The sequence below is a fragment of the Rutidosis leptorrhynchoides genome, chromosome 9 (genome assembly GCF_046630445.1).
Source record: "Rutidosis leptorrhynchoides isolate AG116_Rl617_1_P2 chromosome 9, CSIRO_AGI_Rlap_v1, whole genome shotgun sequence".
NCBI classification, from domain to species: Eukaryota; Viridiplantae; Streptophyta; class Magnoliopsida; order Asterales; family Asteraceae; genus Rutidosis; species Rutidosis leptorrhynchoides.
Genome location: NC_092341.1, coordinates 303,461,842 through 303,467,231, shown reverse-complemented (window position 1 = coordinate 303,467,231; position 5,390 = coordinate 303,461,842).

The following is a 5,390-nucleotide window of genomic DNA, read 5'->3' as shown; positions in this document are numbered from 1 at the left end:
TTAACTTCATATGTTTCACTAAACTTTCACCTATGCCGTATGATTTTGAATACAAACCAAGGTATTTACAGTTCATAGTCTTAAAGAAGAACTTGATCCAAGAAGATGGCAATTTGAATCAACGAAAACGGACTTGTAACGAAGAAACTATGACCGAAACAAAATTGGTTATTCAAGACTTAATTGACTTCGGGATTCATTGGAAAAATTTACATAAAATCACATCTTTATAAGATAACATGATATTTTATATATATGTACTCATAATTCAATTTCATATGGTTCAGGATCACCCGTAAGCAACACGAGAAGATTAATCATAAGATCCCATGATTGTACGCAACACGTCATTTGACAACACCGGTACTTTATGTACGCAACACGTCATTTGACAACACCGGTACCATGGGTCAAGATTAATCTCGACCAATACATTTATGACGGGGTTTTACGGGAGTTTTATTTATTTCGTTGGGGGTTGTATTTATTCATTGCGGGTATATTAAACATCTAAAAATGAACCATTAAAATTGAATTGCTAACCTCGAACTGCTAACTACGGACTAAGGAATTATTCAAAGTATTAAAAGTATAACAAGTATATATATGTGACGTTTGTTTTAAAATGAAAACATATTGATATATTATATATGGATAGGTTCGTGATATCAACCGGAAGACCGAGTCAAAATATATATATCATCAAGACAAGAGTGAGTATATAGTCCCATTTTTAAACTCTAAATATTTCGGGATGAGAATACATGTATTTTATGTTTTACAATATGGACACAAGTAACTGAAAAATATATTCTACGTTGAGTTGTACCACTGGCATACTTCCCTGTAGCTTGGTAACTAATATTTACAGCGGTATTGTAAACGCGAATCCTGTGGATAGATCTATCGGGCCTGACAACCCCAACCGGACTGGACGACCAGTATTCAACGGTTGCACAGTACTTCGTTTTGTGACTACACTTGGTACGGTGTAGTAAGATTTCATATTAAAGGGAATATGCGACGTGAAAATGTTAAGTATGGTTATCAAGTGCTCAACCACTTAGAATACTTTTATTAAACTGTTTATATACGAAATCTTGTGGTCTATATATATATTGCTGCCGGCATTAAACCTATATCTCACCAACTTTATGTTGACCTTTTAAAACATGTCTATTCTCAGGTGATTTCTAAAGCTTCCGCTGCATCATGTTGGATCTAACCAGGATCTTGCGTACGCATGTTTGTGTCAAAAATAAAACTGCATATCCGAGATGTTGTATTGTAAAATATGCTAGAAACCGTGTTGTTGTCATCATTTGTAAAGTTTGTAAGTCGAAGATTATCGCTAAACGTTAATCTTCTTTTTATTGTCTTAAGCTTGTAACAAAAATAATGGTTATGGTTTGTAATGTATAATATATGCAGTTTTCTTTCAAAAATGTCTCATATAGAGGTCAATACCTCGCAATGAAATCATACGTTATCTAACACGTTCTTATGATTAAGGACGGGTTATGACATGTGGTATCAGAGCGGTGGTCTTAGCGAACCAGGTTTGCATTAGTGTGTCTAACTGATAAGTCGTTAGGATACATTAGTAAGTCTGGACTTTGACCGGGTCTGATTTAAAAACCATTGCTTATCATTGTTGGTTAAAATTTATATGTAAATATTATGTAGTACTAATGGGTTAGTTGTTGTGTGATAGATGTCGGGCTCGAAACTTATTATCACATTCAGCGACTCCGAATCAGAACCTTCAGATTGTGTTTCAGTCATTAACATATCCGATGACGAAAGTGATATTTTTGGGGAAGACTCACAATTTCCGGATGAACCAACTATAGAAATATCGGAAAGTGAACCCGAGGAGGAAAGTGAACCCGAGGAGGAAAGTGAACCCGAGGAAGAAATACAGGAAATTACAAAAGACGAGTTCGAACTAGGAAAGAAACGAAAAGCTAGTGAATTAGAAAATCCAAATCCCGAGTTTAATGAGAATGATGTGGCACCAATTCCACTCAACACTACCACCCCTATCCCTGCTATTCCTATTAGTGCTATCCCCGCATCTAGTACTTCGGCACCTCAGCCAAAACGTAGGGAGACAGCTAGGATTCGCGTTGGGGGATTCCCTGGACATAAATGTTTTGGGAAATAGACCAAATGATGCGCTACCGTATTAAACCATGGAATCACATAATGTTTTGTATAATATTATTAGTGTGGTTTGTTCAAAGTTTGATGTAAGCATATGTAAAATAGCGAAGTATGAAATGCAATAATTTTCCATGGTTAAGTATTATTTAGATTGTAGTAATTGATTCTGTACTAAGCTATTAAGTATGAACATTAACGGGTAGGTACTACCCAAGATATAATTATAAAACGCTAATAAGAAGAAAAGGCTTTTATAATAATACCTGGTTCATATTATTAACAAGCTATAAATGTACTATAAATACACACTACATCTATAGTATTCCATGTGAATAATTATTTTCTTTCATTAGGAAATGGCGCGATTGAATCGAATGACGGAACAAGAACTCGAGGAACTCATCAACCAGCGAGTGAACGACAGAATGTTATGGGTTGAGGCTGCAAGAGCTGCTGCAGTTAATCCAAATCCTCGTGTAGGATGCTCCTACAAGACGTTTCAAGCTTGCAAGCCATCATCATTCAGTGGAACGGAAGGACCGATCGGTTTAACCCGATGGATAGAAAAGATGGAGACGGTGTTTAAAATCAGTGGTTGTGATGAAAAAGACATGACCAAGTTTGCATCGTGCACTTTACAAGATAGTGCACTCACATGGTGGAAGAATTATGTGAAGGCGGTAGGAGGAGATGTAGCTTATGATACTCCATGGGAAGAATTCAAAACAATGATAATCACCGAGTATTGTCCAAGGAATGAGGTTATTAAGTTAGAAGATGAGTTACGAAGTTTGAAGGTGGTCGGTACTGAAATCACCAACTACAATCAGCGATTCATGGAATTGGTTTTACTATGTCCTGAATTGGTTCCAACCGAAGCACGGAAGATTGAAATGTACAAAGGTGGTTTGCCCAAAAAGGTCAAGGCAAACGTTACGGCGTCGAAACCTAAGACAATTCATGAAGCTATAACCATGGCGAACGAGTTAATGGATCAGGTCATTCTGGATAAGAAAGCATTCACTACTGAGGTAAAGGTATCGAGTAACAAAAGGAAGTGGAATGGAGGTTATGATCGAGGTAACCAACAACAACCTTATAAGAAACAAGAAACCACGAAAGGTGCGGGTAGCGGTTCAGGCTTTGGTTACAAAGGACAAAGTCCTTTATGCAACCGTTGTCACAAACATCACTTTGGTTACTGTAGTGTGTTGTGCACCAAATGCAATCGACAGGGACATCTTGCTGAAGATTGTAAGGCTCTCGTTACAAATGCAAATGGTAACAAGACTCCTGCCACCAACGCAAATAGAACTGCTTTGGCTAACATTACTTGTTTTGGGTGTGGAAAACAAGGTCATTATAAGAGCCAGTGCCCGAATCAGAATAGCGGACCTGCACGTGGAAGAGCGTTTGTTATTAATGCTAGAGAGGCACGAGAAGACCCAGAACTTGTTACGGGTACGTTTACCATTAATAACTTATCAGCATCTATTTTATTTGATACTGGCGCCGATAGAAGTTACGTGTGTATAAATTTTTACACTAAATTGAATTGTTCATCATTACCTCTAGATGCTAAGTACTTGATTGAGTTAGCTAATGGTAAGCTAATTAAAGCCGATAAAATTTGTCGTGATTGTGAAATAAATCTAGCTGGAGAAACGTTTAAAATCGACTTAATACCTGTAGAATTAGGAGGTTTTGATGTAATAGTCGGCATGGACTGGATGTCCAAAATAGGAGCGGAAGTTGTTTGTGCCAAGAAGGCAATTCGTATTCCTGGTAAGGATAAAATGCCAGTGATGATTTATGGAGAGAAGGGTAATTCAAAGCTAAAACTCATTAGCTGTTTGAAAGCCAAGAAGTGTTTAGAAAAGGGATGTTACGCTATTTTAGCACATGTTAATAAAGTCGAAAAGAAAGAAAAGTGCATCAACGACGTGCCTGTGGCAAGAGATTTTCCTGAAGTTTTTCCGGAAGAATTGCCGGGATTACCTCCATTTAGATCTGTAGAATTTCAAATAGATTTAGTACCAGGAGCTGCACCAGTGGCTCGTGCTCCATATAGACTTGCACCATCCGAGTTAAAAGAACTTCAAAGTCAGTTAAAAGAATTACTGGACCGTGGATTCATACGACCGAGTACTTCACCGTGGGGAGCTCCAATTTTGTTTGTTAAGAAGAAAGATGGATCTTTTAGGATGTGTATAGACTATCGTGAATTAAATAAGTTAACTATCAAGAATCGATATCCACTACCGAGAATTGATGACTTATTTGATCAATTGCAAGGATCATGTGTTTATTCGAAAATCGACTTAAGATCGGGCTATCATCAACTACGCGTCAAAGAAGAGGACATTCCGAAAACTGCTTTTCGGACACGTTATGGTCATTACGAATTTTTGGTCATGCCGTTTGGATTGACAAATGCGCCAGCTGTATTCATGGACCTCATGAATCGAGTTTGTAGTCCGTATTTAGATAAGTTTGTTATCGTTTTCATTGATGATATTCTTATCTATTCCAAGAGTGAGCAAGAGCATGAAGAGCATTTAAGGTTGATATTGGAGTTGTTAAGAAAAGAACAGCTATATGCTAAATTTTCTAAGTGTGCTTTTTGGTTGAAAGAAGTGCAATTTCTTGGCCATGTTGTTAATAGCGAAGGAATTCAGGTTGATCCAGCAAAAACTGAAGCTATTGAAAAATGGGAGACTCCTAATACACCAACACAGATACGCCAATTTTTGGGTTTAGCCGGTTATTATAGAAGGTTTATTCAAGATTTTTCCCGAATAGCTAAGCCGTTGACAGCATTAACGCAAAAAGGGAAGAAATACGAATGGACCTCGGAGCAGGAGAACGCATTTCAATTATTGAAGAAGAAGTTAACTACGGCGCCTATTTTATCGTTACCTGAAGGGAACGATGATTTTGAAATATATTGTGACGCTTCGCGACAAGGTTTTGGTTGTGTTCTTATGCAACGAAAGAAAGTAATTGCATTTGCATCCCGACGATTGAAGATTCACGAGCGGAATTATACGACGCATGATCTAGAATTGGGAGCAGTCGTGTTTGCATTGAAGATGTGGAGACACTACTTGTATGGGGTTAAATTCACTGTGTTTACTGATCATAAAAGCCTTCAACATATTTTTGATCAGAAACAATTGAACATGAGGCAACGTAGGTGGGTCGAGTTAATAAACGACTATGAT